At 41.7% G+C, this 24,960-nt stretch overlaps 2 protein-coding genes and 1 pseudogene across 9 annotated transcripts in view; 2 read left to right on the plus strand and 1 right to left on the minus strand.

Annotated features, from left to right (window-relative positions):
- Positions 1–24,960, minus strand: part of DCUN1D3 (defective in cullin neddylation 1 domain containing 3) — a 48,511-nt gene that overhangs the window by 23,322 nt on the left and 229 nt on the right. The window contains exons 2-3 of one of the 7 annotated variants that reach the window (XM_069570300.1): positions 20,150–20,241; positions 18,657–18,732 (exon numbers count right to left, since the gene is read on the minus strand). The exons of 2 other annotated variants lie outside the window; for them this stretch is intronic. The gene's annotated coding sequence lies outside the window, so the exon portion shown is untranslated. Of the gene's footprint in view, positions 1–5,039; positions 5,307–6,380; positions 6,485–18,656; positions 18,733–20,149; positions 20,242–24,649; positions 24,954–24,960 lie in introns of those variants that run through there. 4 more of the 7 variants (XM_069570303.1, XM_069570305.1, XM_069570302.1 and 1 more) reach the window with 4 other exon arrangements.
- Positions 890–2,332, plus strand: LOC138429118 (mitochondrial import inner membrane translocase subunit TIM44 pseudogene; annotated as a pseudogene).
- The window catches only part of LYRM1 (LYR motif containing 1), a 38,892-nt gene continuing 38,525 nt past the window's right edge, over positions 24,594–24,960 (plus strand). For both annotated transcript variants that reach the window (XM_069570313.1, XM_069570312.1), the window contains exon 1: positions 24,594–24,769. The gene's annotated coding sequence lies outside the window, so the exon portion shown is untranslated. The remainder of the gene's footprint in view (positions 24,770–24,960) is intronic.

Here is a 24,960-nt window from a genome sequence, read left to right on the forward strand (position 1 = left end):
TGTACTTGTGCTGGATGAAGCACAAGCTGAAATCAAGACTGCCAGGAGAAATATCAATAACCTCAGATATGCAGATGACACCACCCTTATGGCAGAAAGCCAAGAGAAACTGAAGAGCCTCTGATGAAAGTGAAAGAGGAGAGTGAAAAAGCTCGCTTAAAACCCCAAATTCAGAAAACTAAGATCTGGCATCTGGCCCCATCACTTCATGGCAAACAGATGGGGAAAAAATGGAACAAGTGACAGACATTATTTTCTTGGGCTCCAAAATCACTGCGAAAGGTGACTGCAGCCATGAAATTAAAAGACACTTGCTCCTTGGATGAAAAGCTATGACAAACCTAGACAGCATACTAAAAAGCACAGACATTACTTTGCTGACAAAGGTCTGTCTAGTCAAAGCTGTGGTTTTTCCAGTTGCCATGTACGGATGTGAGAGTTGGATAAAAGGCTGAATGACAAAGAATTAATGCTTTTGAACTGTAGTGATGGAGCTTCCTGAGAGTCCCTTGGACTACAAGGAGATCAAACCAGTCAATCCTAAAGGAAATCAGTCCTGAATATTCGTTGGAAGGAGTAATGCTGAAGCTCCAATACTTTGGCCACCAGATGAGAAGAGCCGACTCACTGGAAAAGACCCTGATGTTGGGAAAGACTGAAGGCAGCAAGAGAAGGGGATGACAGAGGAGGAGATGGTTGGGTGGCAACACCAACCCAATGGAGATGAGTTGGAGCAAGTTCCGTGAGATAGTAAAGGACAGGCAAGTGTGGCATGCTGTAGACCATGGGGTCCCAAAGAGGTGAATAGACTGAGCAACTGAACTGAACTGAATGGTCATTTGCAATGCTTTCTATTAAAACTCTGCCCTAGCACACAGGATCCTCTACCATGGCAGTGGCAGCGCTGTGGGCAGGCTGGTGCCACTGCCCACAGAGATATTTTGGCAGCGGAGTCCATCTCCTGTCCAGCCACAATCTAGGGGTGCTACCCCACGGTACCTACCAGCTGCCCAGCCAAGGGGAGAACTAACCCTGTCCAAATCCTATTCCTCTGGAAACAGAAGAGGGTTTCTCTCCAGTTTGCTCAATAACATCAAAGAGGAATTAGCCAAAAACAAAGAAATGAAACAAAGTATAAAAAAGTTCTGAAATAAGGCCAAGAAGCTGGAAGAGTCAGATGCATTCCAGGAAGCCAGGAGGAAATACAAAACCACTGAACTGAAAACACAGCGGAGGAGTGAGGTGATCAGGAAGAAGCTAGGGGAGATTATGGGCATTGTCAAAGAGAGTCTTGATGAAGTCAGTAAAAGTGACCTTGGCAGAAATATCAAGGAGAGTGTGGAAGAAGCAGCCAAGACCACCAAGCAATCTGCCAAGTCAGTGTCCAAAGGTGGGGAGAAGCTCGGCTGGACCACTGCCTTCAAAGTCCTCTCCCAGGGCGTGGAGTCTGTCAAGGAGATCAACGAGAGCATCCTGGGACAGACCAGACCCTACCAATGGCCTGAACGGCCCTTGAAAAGGAAGGAATTCGACAGAGAGAAATTCAAGGAAGAGAAAATGTTTGAGGGCAACGAGGAGGCACTGGGGGTCGTGCTACACAAGGACTCCAAGTGATACCAGCAGTGGAAGAACTTCAGGGACAACAATGCGTGTTCAATCAGTTCTTCGAGATGAAAATGAAATATGAAGAGAGCGATGACGACTTTATCTGGGAGTCCCACATACTGACAGACAAGATCACAGGCTTGCTGGGAGGCCTGTTCTCGAAGATGGAGATGTCAGAGGTGCTCACAGAGATCCTGCGTGTAGACCCCGCTATCGATAAGGACTGGTTCCTGTAGCAGTGTGAGAACGACATCATCCCCAACGTTCTAGAGGCCATGATTTCCCAGGAGCTTGACATTCTCAAAGACTGGTGCTATGAAGCTGTCTACAGCCAATTGGCCAAACTGATCCAGCAGGCCAAGGGTCTGGCCCTCCAGTTGCACTCCCATATCGTGGACACTGACAACATCGATATGGCCATGGGCATGATAATAGAGCAGGGGTCTGTGCTGATCATCACCTTCCAGGCCCAGATGGTGATGGTGATCAAGAACTCCAAAGGCAAGGTGGTCTAGGGCGACCTGGAGACGGTACTGCAAACGCTGTACATGTGGACACTCTGCCGAGACAAGGACGAACTAAACCCCTATGTGGCCAGGTGGCTCCTGGACATCTCAGCCTCCAGCACAGAGCAGGTCCTCTGAGCACGGCGGCCACCCCTGGGCCCTCTGGGACTGACCCTCACTGAGGACACGTGGGGGACTGGCGTCTACCTGCAGCACCAGGACCTCTGTCAGCTCTGCCCCTACTCTGCCAGGCCAGTTGCAACCCCAGATGGATGAGGTGGGAGGGTAGGGGGCTGCATCAGCCCCTGGCCCCTGGCAGGTTTGCTGGCCAGAGGGCTCCAGACCAGGCACTCCTTCCCAGGACCGAGCAGTGGGGCCTGGGCCCACTGGCCACATCAGCGATGCCATTTTATCTCATTTAAAAAAAAAAAAAACAAAACAAAACAGTGCAATTGTTATCCTGTATAGAAGCAGAGATTTGTAAATAATAAATCACCAAAGTGAAAAAAAAACAAAACAAAACTCTGCCCTAGCAAGTAGGCCTTACTTTCCAAAAAAACAATATGAAAAACATCCTAAAAGAAAGCAGTGGTGCACAGGCTGTTTTTGTCATCACCTTTGAGAAGTTGAAGATAGCTTTGGATTCTAGAATAAAATATACATACATACACACACTCATACTCAAATTTTGCATCCCAGGATTGTGGGGGTCCATGAAATTACAACTTTTCTAAATTGCCTGAGGGTTTTACCTGTATTGCAACCAACTCCATTTCTTTTACTCAAAACCAACTGCATATAGTTCAACTCCTACAGCTGCCCTTCTGGGAAGGACATGATATGCTTTGGATGCAGAATGATAGGGTCTGTACAGCCCAGCTCTATTCACTTTCCACACATACTTAGTCACCCTGCATCTCTGTTTTCTCACCTGAAAATTGGGACAAAGGGTCACTGTGAAGAATAAATGGCTCCTTCGTATCAGAGGATTTCAGTTCAAATGCTGAGATGTATTCCTTGTCCAACCAATCTAAAGTACCATCTCCCTCTGATCCAGCACACTATTTTATTTCTTTAGCACATACCACTCTCTGAAATTCTGGTTAACTTATTTATTTTCCACTCCCCCTACTAGAAAGCAATTTCCAGGAGAGTGGAAATTATTTTATTCAACATTTTGTCCTGGGCACCTAAGCTTTATCATGTAAGTAAATGTTTTGAAAATATCTATTGAATAATAATCTGATATTTATTGAGCACTCTGTACAAGGTACTAGTCTATGCACTTAAACGTATTAACTCACGATTGAATAAATGATGAGTACGACATGCTTAGCATTGTCCCTAGCACAGTTAGTTTTCAATAGATGATAGCTATATATACCAATTCTATGTTGTTATCAAATACTCAACAGTCAAGGAACCGAAGCCCTAAGGATGTAGAGTAGGCCTTAATTTCACCACTCAAGAGCTGGTTCCTAAGATCCAATTCCTGGACACCTTGCCTCTCAACACCCTACTACCATCAGAGAGAAAAGAGGAAATCGTCTCATTGTTCCAAATTATTCCCTACCTCATCAGTTAACCAGATAATGTGATACAAACACACCTTCTTAGTCAGCAGTATATAGTCCTATCTCTCCTTATTCTGCAAGTTAATTTTCACCTCGAACAGCAAAAGCCAAAATTTGAAGCTAAAATTGGGAGATGTTCACCCTGTAGTACCTCTTTTTGACCTGCAACTTAGTCCCCTGGGAAAAATCCACATAATAATGGAAATCACTCTTGCCTGTCCTTCAAGCAAGGGTGAAAGTCCAGACAGTTTATTCAAGCCATAGCCATGCAGCACTGTAGGAAGCTCCAAGGGTTCTCCAAGCAATGAAAAACCTTCTGGTGCTGGTCCAAACTGCTTTTTCTCTATCACAATAAACAAAGGAATGACTTTTAAGGTGTCTACAGATGTAAGGGCAAAAGCCAACAGCTTGTTTGCATGCTATATAATGAACATGAAGAACTCACAGCAAGTTTTACACTACTTATTTTTTTACACTGTAGTATTTTTAAAAATTTGCTTGATGACAGATTGGCTTTTAATTCTGAGGGATGAAGCACATTTCCTGCAAAGAGGACAAGGGATGTGGACCATCAAGGCCCTGCATCTCTTCAGAACCACTGGAGACAATAGACTATGTTTCATATAACTGCCAGGAAAAGGCCAAAACCTAAAGTCCTAATCAGGGCCTTCACAGCCAGTTGTACTTGCCAAGGAAGCAAAGGGCAGCTTTCACCTCTGCTGGCTGGCAGACCAGCCCACACATTCTGCTTAGCCATGTGAAACAGTCAGCTCTTGCTCTTCCCACCCTTAGGCCTAGTATTTCCCTTAGGCCTAGTATTTGGGGTAGCAACACCAGTAACTTTTCTAGGAGAGTATTTTCTAAAAATAGAACTTCCACCTTTAGGTTTAAAACTGAAAAGAAAAATATCCAGAATTAGAAGTCTGTTTTAACACAATACATTGAAAATTATAAGTTTAAGCACTGGTAGTTGGGGACAGGGATCACACTACCACATGACTTCTCAGCAAGTCATAAAAAATAGTACAGACTTGTTTAACAGCAGGCATCTACCAGTAATAGAGTTAAGAAGTCCATGTGCCAGATGAAGGAAAACTAAACTGACATTCCTCCTGCATTTGTTTCAGCAGCGACGGGACTGACACAAATGAACTGCAGCAGCAATTTACAAGACAGAATCATTAATAAACCTTTTTTGGAGGCTAGTTGAAGAAGAAATGCTTGAAACCCTGAACTGACTCATTTTTCTGAAGTTAAATCGGTTTAATGGGGGTGGGGGGGAACCCTCTAAATGACAATAAATCACTAATTGAAACATTACAGGATTCCTAACAGCCATTCTTGATTAGCATACCTTTGTGTCAAAAGCAAAAACCAAGTGCCAGCATTTAACAGCAAGTTGCTGTTAAATCAGTCTGGTGGAACTAGATGAGAACAACAAAAATTAATCTTCAGGCCTAGATGGATACTGTCCGGATAATAAGATGATAAAGACCTCCTCAAAGGGCTTCTGGGTACCATAAATTATGTAACAAATCTACTTCTGCGAGGCAGCCAGGATTAACTCCTATTCACTCAGCATGGGCTAATCAAAATGGAAGCATTATTATCCACCACTGCTCTGAAAAAGACACAGCAGGTTGACATCACTATTCATTGAAAGAGAAGTCACTTAAATACTTTGTTAAACTTAAATACAACTTTCGTACTTGTTTCTTACAGGTCAAAAAGAGAAAAAAACAGAAAAAAAATATTCATTAACTCCTTCCTCAGTAAGTTCTTCTGACTGAATATTTTTTATTGTCTATGACGACCCCCTATTATAATAAATAATTATTTCTACTATGGATTCAAGGCTTGAATGCATTATGCATTTTACCCCTATGGAACATATATATTCATGGCTCTCAAGGAGATAGCAAAAAATGACAAGTACAGAAAAGATGTTACTGTTTTAGTGACTACATCTTGGATTAAAGTTCCAAGAAGGCAGGAAGTGTATATGGTAAAATGAAAAGGGCTAACTGGCATCTAACAAACACTTTGGAAATTCAAATCCATGTTCTACTCTTTCTCAAAGTTAAGGATGATTTTTTTCAAGCCTACTTTTTAAAACTATGGACTTCTCTGGTGGTACAGTGGATAGACATCTGCCTGTCAATGCAGGAGACATGGGTTTGATCCTTGATATTTGTAGATTCCACATGCTGTGGAGCAACTAAAGTGTGCTGCACCACAACTACTGAGCCAGTATGCACAACAACTGGCGCCCACACTTTCTAAGGCCCATGAGCCACAACTATTGAGTTCACGTGCCGCAATTACTATAGCCCAGGCACCCAGAAGCTTCACAAGAGAAGCCACTGCAATAAGAAGCCAGCACACTACAACAGAGAGAAGCCCCCACTTGCCACAACTAGAGAAAGGCTGCGCACAGCAACGAAGACCCAGGGCAACCAAAAATAAGTAAACACATTAACGCAGTTTAAACTGCCTCTTTCAAAAAAGTATAGTAGAATACACTCATTTTTTTGTTTAGTATATTTAAGTCTTTCAGTCACTGTAAAATGAGAGCTTGAACTAAATCAGTGTCTTTCCGACTTGAACTGCAACAATCAGTGACGAAACAAGTTACACGCTGACCAAATGCCATACACACACACACACACACACACACCTTATGAAGCACACTTACTCTCACTTCGATGATGAACTCTAATTTACGCTGCTTCTTTTTTTAACTTGGTTTTTAATCCACTAAGTAAATAATCACAGGTGGCTCAGTGGTAAAGAATCCCCCTGCCAATGCAGGAGAGTCAGGAGACTTAGGTTTGACTCGTGTTGGGATAATCCCCTGGAGAAGGAACTGGCATTTCACTCCAGTATTACTGCCTGGGAAATCCCATGGACAGAGGGGCCTGGCAGGCTATAGTCCATGGGGTCGCGAAAGAGTCGGATATGACTGAGGACACCCACCTACGGCACATAAGAAGAAAAGTTCAAGATCAAACTTAAAGATTCCCTCCAATATCTTTATTGTGCCAGACACAATGCTAGGCGTTTTAGAGTTGTGACAGCAGTTAATCCCTAAAGCTGCCCTATGAGGCTGGTACTTTTTTTAACTGAAAAATTTAAAAATACTGTATTAATTCACTTAAAACATCACTGCTATATTTAAAATAGATAACCAACAAGGACCTTCAACAAGCACCCCCAGAGAATTCTGCTCAATATTCTGTAATAACTAAATGGGAAAAGAATTTGAAAAAGAATAGATACCTGTGTTTGGATAATCACTTTGCTATATGTCTGAAACTAACACAACACTGTTAATATAACAATTTTAAAAATAAAAATAAAGACACATAATTGTTATTATATATGTATGCATTTTAAGCAAGGTTATCGAAGTATGTATAGTACAAAGAATAAAAATATTGAAGAATTAGGGAAAGAGGAAGTCTACATAAGAAAATAATAGCTTCTAAAAACTAAATATCAATAATAAATCATTATATGTTAACATAAATGACAATTTTATGAAAAATAACTGTATTTCCAAAAACTTAATAAGAACAGCGACATTGTTTTACATTTTTGAAAATGTCTCTAAGGTCTGGCTTAGAAGACAGCTAATTTCCTGTATGTGCTTCTCATTCAATCTTTTGTGATATAACACACCATGTAGACTCAAAGTCTAAAGGACAAATGATGTTAGTATTACTAAGAAGAGAATCTGGTCTTTCAGATTCTACGAAAAGTGTCTTGGGGATCCTCTAAGAGTCTTCGGGAGTGAGGCTGGTACTCTTGATATTCCTATTTTACAAATAAGGGAATACACTCAGAAATAAAGCACCTTATTTAAGACCCTACACTGTAGCACAGACAGAGAAGCTCATCCAACATGCCATCAGTTCCCCCAGTTTCCCAGCCTCTTCAGTTAGATGAGGAAATGTGTCCATTTCTGGCCAAACAGGTATAGGCAGAAATGACATGATGAGCTGTAGGCAGATGTGATACTTATCATTTCCAAGCCCAAGCCTAAAGGTGGCACAAGACATCTCAGCCATCTTTTCCCTTGCCATGGTAACCAAGACAATACAGATGGTACAACACATGATGGTGGAACCCACATCAGCTCGGGTCTCTGAGCAACTTCAGGAGCTGAGCACCTTTTAGCCTAAAACCCACGTGGGATATGCAAGCAATAAACTTTTCAACAGATTATGCCAAACTTTGTTAAGCTCTAACTCCTAAATATCTATCCCTCCCTCAATAATTTTACAGTTCAGGCCTCTGCCATCTTTACTGCAGTATTTACCTGCTTCTGGGATTGCTCCCTTCAATCTCTCTTCCAAACTGCCACTGGAGTGATCTTTTTAACACACACATAGCCCATGTGAATATGCCATGCCTCTACTCAAAATTATTTAATAGCTCCCCTTCACCTACAAATCCAACCTTAATAAGGTATACAAGGTTTTTTTTAAAATTTGGCCTCAATTACTGCCATTCTCCTGTTCTCACTCCACATCCCTCGGGCATACTGAAACGTCTGCCGCTTCCCAAGATGCCGTGGCTTCTCAACCCGCTGTAGTTTTACACATACTGTTACTTGTGTTTGGAATGCCTCCTCCCTCTCTACTCTTGGTACTTCAATCCCAGATCAGATTTTACTTCTTATAGGACTCCTCTCCTGACTCCTTCAAGTTGACCTAGAGTCTCTGTCCCTTCACACTTTCACTTATTTTTATATCTGTTTTCTTACCATAAAGTTTTTAAAAACAAGGTCCACAAAAGACACTCAAATTTACTCGAATGAAAATCTGGCAGCATATAAACACGTTTATTTTCCCTGAAGCACTATGCACCCCATCCTAGAGTTGATCCTTAAGAAAAATTCAGACTACACATACTTTACTTTGAATATAACGGTGAAAGAATCAAGTCTGGAGGCCAAGACTTAACAAGATGAGTTTTCAGCTTCACAAGTTCTCTATGAAAGATCCACATTCCATCTGGGAAAGCTGCTTCCCTGCTCATGTATGTCTAAGTTGAAAACCACAGAGACTGGCTCTTCTTTGAAAACAGTTTGTATCTGTTTGGAAATCTTGAGTAAAAACAACCTTCAAGTGTGTTTTTAAAGATTTTGTCCTGTTAAACCACTATTATAATCTTTTGCTTAAGCTGCCTGAGTCAAAGGTACTACTGCTGGAGACATTCAGAACCTGGTGGTGAGTGAATCAATTTAAACACTGTATGCAAATAGTAAAGTTTCAAATCAGAAAAAGGAGGAGCTTAGAGGCCAAACTGCCCAGAGGGAAGGAAAAACTCTGCTTCCAACTGGGGAAAAGGCAACTGTAAAAGATTTTTACCTGTTGCTTAACTTTTTATTATCTCTTTCTGCTAGGCCACGGAATGGTTGTGAGCTGGAAACTTAGAAAAGCAAATGCTCTAATAAATTAAGCAATTCTGGTTCTCTAATAGGAAGGTTTGAAGTCAAGAGAAGTCTCTGAGTATACCCCCCCCCTTTTTTTTTACTTTAACTCACCATGAAAGTTCAAGTTTCAGCATCCTAAAAGGGCTTTATTTTAGAAGTGAAAAGGCTCCCAATGAATAAAAGGTTAGTTTACCAAGAGAAAACCAAAGTGGCGCTGGAAACATGTTAAGAATGGCCTGAAAAGGTTTTGAACTCTACCACTACGTTTGCACATCTTTCATTCTGACTCAGTATTAAATTTATCTTTTTAAATGTGTGGTCTTGAGTACTTACACTCCATAGATGGAGATTATACTATCATGGAGATAACTATTTGTGTGATTGGGAAAGAAGTGTTTTTTATGTGCCTTTCATTTTTAAAAGTCCAACTATTCAGCTGCCCACAAGAGACCTGAACCAAGACTGACTGATCCAATGGCAATTTCCCAAGAAGAGAAGGTATTAAACAACCTCACTCTAGGTTTGCAAATTCTAGTCTACAGATCAAGGATGAAAGTCACAATCCTTACATATCCCCTTTCAGAATTTCTCCTGACTCATCAGCAATTACCTGTAAATAATGACTAGCCTTTGCACCTAGGGAAATAGTTGTTATTCAGTTGCTAAGTCGTGACTGACTCTTTGTGATCCCATGGACTGTGGCATGCCAGTTCACTATCTCCCCAGGTTTGCTCTAATTCACGTTCATTGAGTTAGTTGGTGATGCCACCCCTTTTCTCCTCTTCAATCTTTTCCCACATCAGGCTCTTTTCCAAGTCAGCTCTCTGCATCAGATGGCCAAAATGTACGGGAGCTTCAGCTTCAGCATCATTCCTTGCAAAGAATATTCAGGGTTAATTTCCTTTACAATTGACTGGTTTCATCTCCTTGCAGTCCAACGGACTCTTAGGAACCTTCTCTCTAGCACAATTCGAAAGAATCAATTCTTCAGTGCTCAAGCCTTCTTTATGACTCAACTGTCACATATATACATGACTACTGGAAAAATCTTAGATCTGACTATACGGACCTTTGTCAGCAAAGTGATGTCTTTGCTTTTTAACACACTATCTAGGTTTGTCACAGCTTTTCTTCTTTTAATTTCATGGCTGCAGTCACCGTCCACAGTGATTTTGGAGCCCAAGAAAAGAAAATTTGCCACTGCTTCTATTTTTTCCCCTTCTATTTGCTATGAAGCGATGGGACTGGATACCATGATCTTAGTTTTCTGAATGGTGAGTTTTAAGTCAGCTTTTTCACTCTCTTCTTTCACCTTCATCAACAGGCTCTTCGTGAAAGTCGCTCAGTCATATCCGACTCTTTGTGACCCGATAGACTATACAGTTCATGGTATTCTCCAGGTCAAAATATGGAGTGGATAGCCTTTCCCTTCTCCAGGGGATCTTCCCAACCCAGGGATCAAACCCAGGTTTCCTGCATTATAGGCAAATTCTTTACCAGCTGAGCCACAAGGGAAGCCAAGCCCAAGAAGCTCTTTACTTTCTGCCATTAGAGTGGTATCACCTGCATCTCAAGTGATTGATATTTCTCCCAGCAATCTTAATTCCAGTTTGTGCTTCATGCAGGACGGCATGTCACATGATGTACTCTACATATAAGTTAAATAAGCAAAATGACAATACACAGCCTTGTCGCACTCCTTTCCAAATTTGGAAACAGTCAGTTGTTTCATGTTCAGTTCTAACTGTTGCTTCATACAGGTTTCTCAGGAGACAGGAAAGGAGCAAGATACTGGAGTGAGCTGCCATTTCCTTCTCCAGAGGATCTTCCCAATCCAGGGATAGATTCTACACCTCCTGCATTGCAGGTGGATTCTTTGCCACTGAGCCATCAGGGAAGCCCCAAGGGAAACAGACTGTCAAAAACCTGACACCTACCCTGAGTAAGGTGGGTCTTGTAAATGTGTGTATAGGATGAGTATTGTGCAAGTCATGAAACAGATTTTAGTAAGAAAGAGATTTTTTTTAATACTGCAAAATACAGTCTTGAATACAGATTCTTCCAATATGCTAAGTAATACAGTTTACTACTTCTTCTCGGGAGACAAGATAGTATGGATGACAAAACCAAAATTTACAAAGTTTGAGAGCTTGTGGCTTGGAACATTAGATGCCACCTCGATTGGGGAACATCTGAGAGTTTCTCATTATGAAATCATGTAAAAACTTTGTATTAAACCAATGACAGAGAGAAAATGAAGGAAGAAAAGAATCTTAAGTTACCGCACTGTCACCATTTTGTTCTATTTTAACCTAATTTTGACTAGATAGCTAAAAGATCCTAAAAGATGATGCTGTTAAAGTGCTACATTCAATATGCCAGCAAATTTGGAAAACTCAGCAGTGGCCACAGGACTGGAAAAGGTCAGTTTTCATTCCAACCCCAAAAGCAATGCCAAAGAATGTTCAAACTATCGCACAATTGCACTCATCTCACACGCTAGTAAAGTAATGCTCAAAATTCTCCAAGCCAGGCTTCAACAGTACATGAACTAAGAACCTCCAGATGTACAAGCTGGATTTAGAAAAGGCAGAGGAACCAGAGATCAAATTGCCAACATTCATTGGATCACAGAAAAAGCAAGAGAGTTCCAGAAAAACATCTACCTCTGCTTCACTGACTATGCCAAAGCCTTTGACTGTGTGGATCACAATAAACTGTGGAAAATTCTGAGAGAGATGGGACTACCAGGCCACCCTACCTGCCTCCTGAGAAATCTGTATGCAGGTCAGGAAGCAACAGTTAGAACTGGACATGGAACAACAGACTGGTTCCAAATCGGGAAAGGAATACATCAAGGCTGTATATTGTCACCCTGCTTATTTAACTCATCTGCAGAGTACATCATGAGTAACGCTAGGCTGGATGCAGCACAGGCTGGAATCAAGACTGCTGGGAGAAATATCAATAACCTCAGACAAGCACCGTTATGGCAAAAGTGAACAGGAACTGAAGATCCTCTTGATGAGAAAGAAGAGAGTGAAAAAGTTGGTTTAAACTCAACATTCCAAAAATTAAGATCATGGCATCCGGTCCCAACACTTCATGGCAAACAGATGGGCAAACAATGGAAACAGTGACAGACTTTAGTTTCTTGGGTTCCAAAATCACTGTAGGTGGTGACTGCAGCCATGAATATTAAAAGACGCTTGCTCCTTGGAAGAAAAGCTAGATAGCACATTAAAAAGCAGAGACATTACTTTGCTGACAAAGGTCCATCTAGTCACAGCTGTGGTTTTTCCAGTAGTCATGTATGGATGTGAGAGGTGGCCCATAAAGAATGCTGTGTGCCGAACAATTGACACTTTTTTACTGTGGTGCTGGAGAAGACTCTTCAGAGTCCCTTGGACTGCAAGGAGATCAAACCAGTCAATCCTAAAGGAGATCAGCCCTGAATATTCATTGGAAGGAGTGATGTTAAAGCTTTGGCCACCTGATGTGAAGATCTGACTCACTGGAAAAGACCCTGATGCTGGGAAAGATTGAAGGCCGGAGGAGAAGGGGATGACAAAGGATGAAATGGTTGGATGGCATCACCGACTCGATGGACAGGAGTCTGAGCAAGCTCCAGGAGTTGGTGATCGACAGGGAAGCCTGGCATGCTGCAGTCCATGGGGTTGCAGAGTCAGACATAACTGAGCAACTGAACTGAACTGACTAGATAACACATGGATCAGAAAAATAAAAGACTTGAAGCCATCTTTATAGCAATTTTTAAATACTATACAGTTTGAAACATGCAACAATTTATTACAAGACGCTATATCAAATGAATAGCCCTTTACGTTGAGAATGAAACAGAACAATATCATTTACAGAAGAGAGGTCAACAACTAAATGTAGATAATGAATGATGACAGTGTTAAGATACACAGAAAATGTCAAGGTAACACAGATAATACTTTAAAAAAAAAATCTAAACCACAGACTACATCTGAAAGCAGATTTCTTGGCTCCTACTACACAATCAAGATTGCACTATTTTTTCTGGGTTTTGCTTAAAAAGAAAGTACCTCCCACAAGTTTATTTCATTTCCACCACTGCTCGTTTCACTTCTCAAGATTCCCACTATGTGAAAACCAATACAACAAAAAGTGATATGAAATTTTCAAAAACCTTGCCTCAGAATTTATGTTCATTTTAGGGCACACATCACACTGCACCTTTAAAGTGGCTTCCAGGAAGAAGTAAAGCAGAGATCATTAGGATGGGGCAGCCTCAGCATCTCCAGAACAGAGAAAGCAGGCACAGGCATGCATTCAAGAGATAGGGAGTGGCTTTTTCTTCCCCCCCAACAGAACAAATGGGAACCCCTAACTCCTGTCTTAGGGAGTTCCCCAACAAGGAGTGAAAAGAACTAAAGATCAATCCAGGTTTTGAGGAATCTGCTAAAAGTGAGAGGAAGCAACATTATTCATTCTTTGTTATTTAAAAAAAAGCCACCACTTCTAAAGTCTATGCTAATTCAAATTCTACACAACGAACTCATGGGCATTTTCACCATGAATGCATAAGAATAAATTTGTCAACTTGCCTTAAGTTAGGCAAGTTTTTTAAAAGCCACTCAAATTTAGACCTGTCTACTGAGTCCATCACCACAAAGGCTTTATGAAAGTATGGCAATGCACTAGAATTACTCAGTCTTAGAACTTATAAACACATCAGCTATTCCTACACAACCTTTATGATCTTCTACATCCGTTTACCATCCCAACTATCGTTCCTCTAAGGCTTTTCTTGAAAGGATAAAAAAAAATCCACTTTAATATCACCCTACCGACTCGATAGACATGAGTCTGAGTAAACTCCAGGAGTTGGTGATGGACAGGGAGGCCTGGCGTGTTGTGATTCACGAGGTTGCAAAGAGTCGGACACGACTGAGCGACTGAACTGAACTGAAAGTAACATTATCCATGAAGTCATAGGTCTAATATGCTAGTTACACTTTCATTAATACACGTTAATAAAAATATAGGATAAAAAGTATTCATCAGGCAAAAATAATCTCATGTATTAAAAAACACCCCTTTGTACACTCATTTCAGCAGCACATACACTAACAATGTAACCAAAGCCACACTTTGGGGAACAGTGATTTAGTACCAAATCCTTCATTGCAGCTAAGAAAACAGGCTCATAGAGGGGGTGTAACTTGCCCAAGGACACACAGAACTGGTGTCAGACTCTAGACTAGAACTTAGTCCAGTGGTGGTCTACTAAAGTAGAATCTACAGATGGGTAAGATACAGGGAGAATTAGTCCTTAGGGACTTCCCCAAGAAGTGAACTTCAAGGAGTTGCTAAGCCCTTTGACAGCAGATCCAGGTTTTTCATTTTCTCTGAGAAGCAATACACAAAACATGGTATTTGCCAGTGGACTCTCAAAGAGTGTCTCAATGGGCTGAAATAAATCTGTTGCTTCCTTCCTGAACTCTCATGTGGTTTTCCCAAACTCACTGAATCTCAAGGCATGCTGCCAATGATAAAAATGTCTCCTGGATCAGTTTCCCACTTTTGGATCCAACAATATCCTAGCCACTGATCTCCTGTCCCCATTGCTAGATTCATGCATGCTCTATATGGTTTCAGGAGGAAGATTTTCCATCTCTGGGTTTTAGGCTAGCTTTGGAAACAAGCTGGAAGTTTCCATTACAGAGTTACTCCAGTATTTCCCAGATACCCAGACCAGGTTTTATTTTCAAGTGATAGATAACGTGTGTCTACTACGTGCCCAGCAATGATTTATACACTGTCCCATACTTCCCATATAAGAGAAGGCAAAATAGTATAGTTCCTGGCCTGTTGGAAGCTGCCAATGCATGTGAGTTTCACTGTACATGCAAGCAGTTAATAATAACTACCATTATTAAATGTTTATCTATATGCCAGGCATTGTGCCATGTCCTGCAAATGTCTTATTGACTCCTCACAACTATTTACTGTGATTATTTTCACTTAATACATGAAGAAAACAAGGCTTAGAGATGCTAAGTGGCCCATCCAAGGTCAAGTGACAAGTACATGGTAAAGTTCAGATGCAAACCCAGACTCTACACACACATAGTGCATAGTACCTGTGCACTATGTACATTTGAAACTTTAAATTCACAGTGAAAGGAAATATGATTTCTGTGTATCTAATTTCCTAAAAGTGAGCTTCCTTATTGCGTTAGGGAATGCATATATAAAATTAAAACATATATATAACACATTCTGAGTGCCATTTCATACTGATTGAGGGAAGACTTTGCTCCTTGTAATCTGAAACTATGCAATTTGCACTCTCTTGACCAAAAAAACACAAGCCATCAAATTAAAACTAAATGCATATTGTTACTTTTCACCAAAATCAACTTTCGGTAACCTTACTCCTGGTGGCTCAGTAGTAAAGAATTTGCCTGCCAATGCAAGGAGATGGGATTCAATCCCTGGGTGTCGAAGATCCCCTCAAGGAGGAAGTAGCAACCCACTCCAATATTCTTGGCTGGAGAATTCCATGGAGAGAGGAGACTGGGTTGTAGTCCACAAGATCACAAAGAGTTGCAAAGAGTTGGACAGGACTGAGCGATTGAGCACACTTACAACCTTATTCCTACTTTTGGGATATAACTGGAGTACTAATGGGGTATAATAAAAAACATTTGGTCTTTGTCCCCAGTTACTACTTTGTCCCCAGATAGACTTCTTGTTATTCATTAAGGAGCAGGGTTTGGACCACACCTGAGTTTCTTTTTGATAGTTTGAAGAGAAGCTACCTTTGTCAGAAAGCCCAGGCAAATGACTAGAACTTTCAGTCCCACCTTTAGCCCTTAAGGAAGGGAAGGGTGGCTGAAGTTTCATCAACAAAGGTCAATACTTTAATAAATTATGCCTACATAAAGGAACCACAACTGAAACTGAAACAAGGCTAAGGGAGCTTCCGTATAGTCAAAGCTATGGTTTTTCCAGTAGTCATATATGGATGTGAGAGTTGGACCATAAAGAAAGCTGAGCGCCAAAGAATTGATGCCTTTGAACTGTGGTCTTAGAGAAGACTCTTGACAATCCCTTGGACTGCAAGGAGATCAAACCAGTCAATTCTAAAGGAAATCAGTGCTAAATATTCATTGAAAGGATGGATGCTGAAGCTCCAGTACTTTGGCCACCTGATGCGAAGGTCTGACTCACTGGAAAAGACTGTGATGCTGGGAAAGATTGAAGGCAGGAGGAGACAGGGATGACAGGGAATAAGATGGTTGGATGGCATCACCAGCACGATGGACATGAGTTTGAGCAAGCTCCAGGAGTTGCTGATGGACAGGGAAGCCTGGTGTGCTGCAGTCCATGGTGTTGCAAAGAGTAGGACATGACTGAGTAACTGAGCTGAACTGAGGGGAGCTTATGGCTTCCAGATGGCACGAGTGGTAAAGAACCTGCTTGTCAATACAGGTAGACGTAAGGGATGCGGGTTTGATCCGTGGGTTGTGAAGATTTCCTGGAGAAGGGCATGGCAACCCACTCCAGTATTCTTGCCTAGAGAATCCCATGGACAGAGGACAGAGGACCCTGACAGGCTAGTCCTTAGGGTTGCAAAGAGTGAGACATGACTGAAGCAACTTAGCACACAGGGGAGCTTCAGAATTGGTGAATACACTGATGTGCTGGGAGGCTGGCATGCTCAGAGGGGACATGGAAGCTCTATGCCCCTAATTCAAATCTTGCCCTATTCAGGTCTTCCATTTGGCTGTTTCTGAGTTGTAGCCTTTATAATGAAACTGAATTCATAAATATCATGTTTTACCAGCTAAATGAGTCATATGTTCTAGCAAATCATCCATAGTGGGGGAGGGTGGTCATGGGAACCCCTAAATTTGAGGTCTGCCAGGCAAAAGTGCAAGGAGGAATTTGAGACAACCTGATACTTGCGGCTGGCACTTGAAGTGGGGCAGTCTCCTGAGACTGAGTCACTAACCTGTGGGATCTGCACAAACTCCAGGCAGTTTGTGTCAGAAGTGAATTGTTGGATTCTCAGTGATGTGAGAGAATTGTTGAAGGGACAGCATAATTAACCTCAGGAGAAGAGGTCCATATGACAACCAACTTAACTGATATTTATTTAATTGAAGCCACCTCCCTTGATCTAATCATTAAATCTGTAGCTGTCACCAATTCAGAACAGTACTTGCCATTTTCAGCACTAGAAGAAAATCTGGCCTTATGTCAGATTCACAAGTACCTGGTAGAATAAAATTTCTTTTAAAAGACTAACGATTTAATGTGACCTGCTAAAGACACCATGTAATGTTACAGAAATATGAAGTCAAAATATGTTTTCTTTAATTATTTTAGTTGTTGTTTAACTCACATTTAGTCCCCATGAGAGAATCATGAATTATCTCAATAGTTTACATCTAACCGTTCCCTTTGGATAACAGACAGTGTTAAAATGACAATCACCACCACACAGTATTATGTACTTAACTCAAACTCTAATGGACCCAGGAACAATACGTTCCCTCTGGTTTGCCAACTTCTTATTTGTCAAAAACAAAAGTCAAAAGAGAGATCATCATGACCAACTAGTCAATCTTGAAGACCAATCTGGTCAAACCAGACACTGCATCAATGCACTCATCCCTTCCCATCAGGAACAAACACACTTTTCAATCAGGGGAGAGAGTACTATCGTCAGAGACCTGGTCAGGGGCACTAGATTACCCAACTCCAAAGGTCCCCATTCCCCTCCTTGTAAATGGTGTTGTCCAGCATTGGGCAACCTTATGGGCCTGTTCCTTCCTGACCCACTTTTCTCCTATCAAGTGCCACTGTTAGCAATTTCCATCTTTTCCCAGCTGGACAACCAATGGAATTTCTCTTCACCCTGTGCACATGGCCCACAATATCATCACTGCCACCACTCTGCACTCCCAAAGGCCTGCTTCCTGAAATGTTCTCCTCCCAAGCAACTGAACCCACATATCGAAATGCCTCTGGAAAGGTCTTCAGACTTTTCTCTTTCATATAATGTTAGTAAACCCCCAAACAAAATTCTCCTACCATTGACATCAGCTATAACCAATTGTTTTGAGTAAATGACTGGACAAGTGACTAGTTACTTCAAAGAAAAACTAATTTACTAGGAGAAAAGGAATCACAGAAACATCCTTTAAAATGAACACATCACTCCTTACTTTTGAACTGTACTCACTTAGAATAAAGAAAACGTCACCACTCTGAGAATCTGGAACTTGTAGCATGTCTATAATCTTGCCACCCAGAATATATGCTGCTAGAGTCCCAGCACCCTCTCTGGAGTGGTATTCCTTGCCTTCCCTTCCTGTTTAAAGGCAGCCACTAGGTAGTCATCAAGTAGATATAAAGTAAATGTTTAATTGGAAACAAATTTGTTTCAGATTTTTTTTTTTTTAAGAACAAAGCAATTGTAGATATTTTCACAGAGCCATTCTAAAAATGTTTTGTCCATGGATATACCTGGATTTTCCTGTTCATATTCCAAGGCAGGTCACTGGAAATGGGAATATGCAGGTCAGCATTTTGCATAGGCATTCTGGACAGCATATAGAAGAGACGAAACACCAAGGATTCAATTAAACTCAAACAAACTGTATTGAGTGCCTACAAGGATATATTTAAGGCAGTGTAAATGAGAAAACAAAATCAGTGCAGAGAAGTCCTATACCTGCCAGTACCTTCTCTGTAACTTTAAGCAAGTTTACTAACCTTTATAGATTCCCATTTACCTTCTGCTTTTTGATCTGTTTTCAGCCTCAAAACATTCTGATCGACTGAAATCTTATGGGGAAACCCAATGTAACAGCAACTTTAGCAGAGTCAAACATGGGTGTGGTGGTGGGGAGCAGGAGCAGTGAAATGGAAGCTAGACACCAAGATGACGGGGTTTTCCATGTCTACCATGGATATACTCCAGAAATGACCCCTGAGAAGGCTCTATATAGCCCAGTTTGAAAAATTATCATGCCAGATATTCTAAGATTCTTTGAGGGTCTTCTTCCTGCTTATTCTTAGCTGGACAAAGAATTAAATGCATTCAATATAGTAAATGCTATGACTTGAGTCTTGTTCAGAATCAAAGTTATAGGTCACATATCAACTCACTTTTAGGCAAACATTGCAGAACCCAAACACTTCATCAACCAAAAAGAGCTAAAAGCTATAACCAAACTCTGTGATCTTGATATGGTGGAAGTGATCTACTTTTAAAATAACGAGAGCAAGTTTTTCCAAAACACTGTATCCTAGACTGACCAGCAGAGATTAAGGCAAAAATGACAAGTCCTATACTATGCAGTGTTGCTACCCAAGATCCTTGGTCAGTCATCATATCTGGTCTGGATTTTCAGGCCTTGGTGACAGAATCATTTTCAGTTCCCAGGTCCTGAGGCTGAATCCTCCAGCAGAGCAGGGAGAACAGGAACAAGGATTATGCACTGCAGCAGTATGCAACCTAAGCTTCCATGATGCAATCCAGCCCAAAACCCAACAACACACTTCGGTCAAAGGACACTGCTGAGCAAGGACAAGCCCTCAGGAAGTCAGGAGTCATCAACATGATGCCTACTTTTTTCATATAATCAGGCTGGTATCAGGGCACTCACTGACCATAATGATTTATTTTGGTACAAGGGCTATTTACCACCTCAAGATCCCTTTACTGACCTTCCCTATTCTGATGTATGGCATTTAAATAGTTTCATCTTAAGGAAGCGGATTTGGCATTTATCTCCTCCCATTTTTCCCTTTCTACATATCACAACTTCAAAAGATTAGTTTGAGCCACTTCAGATAATTAATATGCTAAGTTCTTACTTGCAATCATTCACTAATTGAATAAGACAGGTACTATAGTAATCTCCTTTCCCCCCCAAAATAAGTAGGTTCCTCCATCACCAAGAAAAATAGACATAAGAACTGGTAAAACTAGATTTGAATTGAAAGACACTAACTCAATGAAACACTCTGGTCCATTGTGCAGAGAACTTCAGAACATTGTTCCGACATTTAGGGAGGATTGATCCTGGTTCACTGGTATCAACATCTGTAAATAGACACAAAGAGGTAGCTGTAAGTAATCAAGAGCTGGGGGAACAGGAGTCACCACGTAATTACCATTGTTTCACTCAGTTACCACATCTTCACCTTAAAACAACTGGCAGCCAGTGTACAATTAATTCTTCTTACTGCAGCACAAAACAGCGAAATCAGATTAATTTTAAGTCATCTAATGCAATGCAAACCCACAACTCCAAAAGTAAGTGGCATCAACTCTTCAGATGAATTTGTCCAAAAGCCCCAGGAGTTTAACAAACTCACGGGTACTCTAGATTAAAAGGCCAGTTCAGCTCTGAGAATCTAAATTCATTTAGGTTTGTAGATTCTTTCCCCAAACACAATTAGTGGCTAATGCAGGAGTCAATGGCTTCTCCCTGTATTCAAGTTCCCCTCCTACCTATCCAACTCATTTCACAAATAAGAGCCACCTGTCCCCAAACTGACTGATGAAATTTCGGCCTACAGGGCATTTTCATACTCAAGTTATAACTGAAGATGAATAGTGGACAGCTTAATAATCCATTAGCTAGATTAAAATCCAACATTAGGATACAACCTAGACCAAAGCCACATGTGTGCATATGTGTGTGTGTGTGCGCACATGTGCACTGTCGCTTCAGTCCTGTCCAACTCTTTGCAATCTGATGGACTGTAGCCCACCAGGGGCCTGTCCATGGGATTCTCCAGGCAAGAATACTGGAGTGGGTTGCTATGCCCTCCTCCAGGGGGTCCAGGGGAGGGATCTGACCCAGAGATCGAACCTGAGTCTTTTACATTTTCTGCACTGGCAGGCAAGTTGTTTACCACTAGAGCCACCTGGGAAGCCTGTGTGTGTATATGTGTAAGTTAAAGTGTTACTCAGTCATGTCTGATTCTTTACAATCCCATGGACTGTAGCCCATCAGGGACCTCTGTTCATGGAATTCTCCAGGCAAGAATACTGGAGTGGGTAGCCATTCCCTCCTCCACGGGATCTTCTTGTTGCAGGGACTGAATCCGGGTCTCCTGCATTGCAGGCAGATTCTTTACCATCTGAGCTACCAGGGAAGCCCCCATATATAATCAATTCTCAGTTCTTTGAGTTACTCTGCAGTATAAAGGGTAGAGTCTATTGTTTGCCTAATACTAGCTGTTCACTTGCCTGCTAACCAAAGACTTCCTATTTACATTCAAGTTTGGGTTCAGTAAGTCAGTTCAGGCTCAACTCCAACCCCTTCATTACCCCCAGGACTGCCCAGGACTATTCAAGTTACTTTTGATAATCCATCTACTTATGTTAGAACTTAAAACAGGTGACAAGTCCAAAATTTCTGATTCATTTTTCGCAAACACGAAAAAGTTTTACATAGCATTTCTGATACTAACTTTACTACAAACAGCCCAGGCAACATTTAAGTCTCTCAACTGCCTAGCTCAAAGAGCCAATTCACTCAAAGAACACACTAGTCACTGTTGTGGTGTTCAAAAGAAGAAAACAGCATATTCTAACTGTTTCAGCCCACTGAAACATTTGGCTCAACAGGGCTAAATTAAGGAGTCCTGATTGGGCCTCTCAAGTGGACAATCTGGTCAAGGTGAGGCTGAGAAGCAACTGGCCTACTAGAGATGTATGGCCCCAACAGAAGGCAAAAGTGGGTTACATCACTTGGTTACATGCCAGCCCAAAGATGCCGACAGAGTGGGATTATGCCCACAATGGTCACTTATCTAATGTAATCCAGAGTGAACTTATAGCACCAACCTACACACACACCTCAGCTGAATGTTATTAGTCATCAGACAGACCAGACAAAAATGGAAATAGCACAACATAAAATCTGCCTTCCTACGAAAAACAACTTCAAACTTAGATTGTAATGGTCATCTTGTAGACCAACAGGGGCATTTTATTATCATCTGCCCAATCTTCAGCCCTAAATTCACAGCTAGAAGCAAAAGAGGATTCATATACTAGAACACATTTGGGGTACCCATTATGCAATTTTAAAAAGCATATAAGAGAAAATCCTGTAAGGAAAAAGGCAACCTCTCAATTGAACATCCCACTGAATTCTTAACTCATGGCTTGAGATTCATCTGCCAGAAAAGACCCAAATAACCACTGCCTCCTCCTCTCCCACTCTCAGCAAGGTGACCTTTTTTCCCCTACAGTACTCTAAGTAAAGTGAAAGTCGCTCAGTCGTGTCCGACTATACAGTCCATGGAATTCTCCAGGCCAAAATACTGGAGTGGGTAGCTGTTCCCTTCTCCAGACAATACTCTAAGAGTATCCTTAAAATAGTATGTGGCAAGACTCTGGGAAAAACAAAAGAATTAAAAGGAACATCATTTTCTATATCCTTCTCCTTCTTGCTCTTAGTTTGTCTACCTATTGGAGAAGGAAATGGCAACCCACTCCAGTGTTCTTGCCTGGAGAATCCCAGGGACGGGGGAGTCTGGTCGGCTGCTGTCTATGGGGTCACACCAAGTCGGACACGACTGAAGCGACTTAGCATAGCATAGCATTCTGAGCTCAGCCTCCATCTCTCCGACCTAGACTCTTTTCACTCTTCTCTTTGATCACGAGGCTCTAGCTATTACTCCTACCCCTAATCCTCCCTGACCTCCTCTTCATCATCCCTTTCTTCCCACTCCTTGGAACTTGCCATACTCCAGCCCAGTTTCTGCACTAGCTAGTCCCTAAACCTGGAAGGTTCCTCCTGTATTTTTGCAAGGCTGGCTCCTTTTTATTTAAAGCTCAACTTCAGTGCTGCCTTCTCAGAAAGGTCTAGACTGTATCTCAGTCAGACACTTCCTATCACAGCACTCACAATTACAGATAAGAGCTGATTTTCTTCAGCTCTTATCAAAATCCAATTTGCTTATGTATCTGTCCCCACCCCACTCCAATGTATGCTCCATGAGAGCATGGACCTTACTGCTATATTCCTCTGTGAATGCCCACTGCCTAAAATACTGGCTAGCAACCAGTAGCCCTGTCAATAAATGTTTGCTGAATGAATGAAGTTTGGACTTTTTACTCAATGATTTCAAATCAGTTAAGGTGAGAACAGTAGTCATTTTTTTCTTTTGTTGCATTTCTGTGAAACATCCAAACATGCTGTTACTTGTACAATGAAAGCATTAAATATTGTTTTATCAGGCCTGAAAGCCCTGATGAGTAGGATGGAACCCGTTATGATAATTCTAGCAATATGCACATAAACTCAGTTACAGAGGGACAGGATTTACAGACACTTTCTAATCATCAAAGGATCCCTAAAATTTGGGAACCACCTCTTCAAGTTCTTTAGAAAACAGTTCCAGACTCAAAAGGACTTCCAAAGAAAATATCAACACCAAAGTAGAAATCATTACACTTCACTCTGAAATCCGTACTACAGGCTAAAGAAGCACTTTTTTCCCCCCTTAAACCAACAAAACATCAACAAAGAGATCTTCTTTTCAAATCATTCTTTGCCAAATAATTTTTTCACATCTGTTACTGGTTCGTATTCTTCCCTGAAAGAAAACTAAGCAAATCATGCTGTCTCATGTAAGACCACCTATACACAAAGAATAAGCTAAATAAATAATATGGAAATCTGCACAAGCCAAATGTGTCACTGAAGACTTGTGTGCCAGACACACAAAAGAAAAAATAAGAGAGCTATTGTCCAACTGTAGAAACAAAAGAGTAATACGGAGTTTTCTGTTCTCCAAAGTGCATCATGAAGTGTGGGTGGAGAGAAACAAGCAATCTAGAATTAGCCTAACATCAAATCATTTTGGAAAGAGTTGACAACATTTAAATTCCTCACACATAAAGTATTTAGAGCAAGAGACCTTGATTCCTGGGCTATGATGCCATTTAGGAATCTTTGCAAGGGCTTTGGAATTCCAGTATTCAGAGGATAAAACGCTCGTTTAATCGGAAGCAACCATGGATTGAGAGGTACTCCCAAAGACAGCTTGTAACTGAAGTATTACAAAGCTTGCAGTTAAGACCTGGGATGGAGGCGGAACACCAAATTCAAAAGAGGTAACCAAGATACCAAGCAATAAAGAAAAAAAAAACACCACAATTACCACCTAGTCACGGAGAATTAAAGTGGAAAGGAGGGCTAAGCACGGGAGAAGATGGTGGGGGGTGGGGGGGGGAATGGGAAAAAAAAAAACACAATACATTTGTCACTCTGTCCCACTTCCTATACAGGATAGGGGCAAAGCTTCCAGCCCCATCACCTCAGGCACAGATGGTTATCGTATACAGCAAAGGTGCATAGGAAGGACTTCAGGTCTGAGCCCCTTAATTCCAGGGCTGTTAATGATTAAAGAGGAAGATGGGGGTGGGGAGGTAGATGAGGGCGGAGGGAGCTGGAGATTCACCCACCACCTCTCGTTTGGGCTCCTACCTCACGGCGCTTACAAGGCGCAGAGAACCAGAGTCTGTACCCCCTCCAGGGCAGCTCCGGCCACCAGAGCCCCAGGCCCTGGGTTGAGGGGTGCTGGCGGTGAGGAGGCAGGGACAGTAGGTAAGTTTTCTGAGCCCTGCGGCTGACACGCCACAGGCTCCCCTCACAGCCTCTCCTTCCAGCGGGACCAGTCCAGACAAGAAGCTGATTTCCACGCCTCCCCTTCCACCCCCCCTCCCTTTCTCGAAGGTACCCAGCCCCCGCCCCTTCATCTCCCAAAGCCTCCCCTTTTCCTCAAACCCCCCCTCAAA

Source organism: Ovis canadensis, chromosome 24 (assembly GCF_042477335.2).
Source record: "Ovis canadensis isolate MfBH-ARS-UI-01 breed Bighorn chromosome 24, ARS-UI_OviCan_v2, whole genome shotgun sequence".
NCBI classification, from domain to species: Eukaryota; Metazoa; Chordata; class Mammalia; order Artiodactyla; family Bovidae; genus Ovis; species Ovis canadensis.